The sequence below is a fragment of the Polistes canadensis genome, unplaced genomic scaffold (assembly GCF_001313835.1).
Source record: "Polistes canadensis isolate GaletaPanama2010 unplaced genomic scaffold, ASM131383v1 scaffold_111, whole genome shotgun sequence".
Lineage (NCBI taxonomy): Eukaryota > Metazoa > Arthropoda > Insecta > Hymenoptera > Vespidae > Polistes > Polistes canadensis.
The window spans coordinates 250,494-251,625 of NW_014569658.1; the positions used below are offsets into that span (position 1 = coordinate 250,494).

Here is a 1,132-nt window from a genome sequence, read left to right on the forward strand (position 1 = left end):
AAAAAAAAAAGAAAAAGAACAAAATGTCAAAGGGAGAAGTACACGTAAATTGAAAAAAAGAAAAAAAATAAGAAAACTCGGGTGATTATTAAATTTCAATCAATACGATACAGATCTACTTTTGTCATTAAATATTACCTACCAAACTATTATTACTACTAATATATATATCTACGTAATAATAATGCAAGAAGAAAAGGGTGTTGGATCGAACGGGAGACAGGGGGTGTGTGTGTGCAGGGGATTGGTGAAACAAGTACACTGAATAATGCATATATCTATTCGTATACGTTCACGCTCGTGTACGAAGGTACACTTTCAAGTGAGAAAATCGATTTCCCAAGTTGCATATACATACTATAACACACATACATATCTCTATATACATATATATGTTCTTATAAAAGCGTGTGAGTTGCGTATATTATTTGTATCTATGTATATATATATAATATATAGAAACATTGTATATGTGGGTGTATAATATATACATACATATGTGTCATAAATTGAGAAAGATAGAGACAGATGAGCTTAGCCGATGGTCGATTGAACTTCGACATTAATGACACGACACACGTGCACACACACACACACACACACACATATACAATGATGAAGAATGATGGACGGTGCAACATTGAATAACACGTGGTAAAATAGCGTATGCATCTGAATGTATATATCTCTGGTGGCCACTCAAATTCAACGGGGTAACACGTTATTATGGGTAAAACAATGGGTTTTGCGAAAACTGTGGTTATGGTGGCCGTCGAGCTAGGTAATCCGATCGACATGTCGATGTTTATTTTCATTCGTATTCTATTACGCCTCTTCTCGCATTATTATTTCTACAGAATGAGTTTTTGGTTACACGATGATAATGACGATGATAATAATAATGATAACACACACACACATTTCCCTATAGAATCGTGTGTATGATTCCTATTAGTTTTAAACATTTTTAACAAGTATTCGAAAATGTTATCGACAACGAAAAGGTGTTTACAAAATACAAATTTGATATTAAATCAATTGTTTTATACTCCATCTCTTTCTATTTCTATTTCTATTTCTTTTCTTTTCATTTTTTTTTTTTTTTTTTAAATAGAAAATGAATAATGGTAAT

At 31.7% G+C, this 1,132-nt stretch overlaps 1 protein-coding gene across 15 annotated transcripts in view; it reads right to left on the reverse strand.

Moving 5' to 3' along the window:
* LOC106787703 (5-hydroxytryptamine receptor 1-like) overlaps positions 1 to 1,132 on the reverse strand; it is a 105,316-nt gene that overhangs the window by 44,825 nt on the left and 59,359 nt on the right. The gene's annotated exons all lie outside the window — the stretch shown is intronic.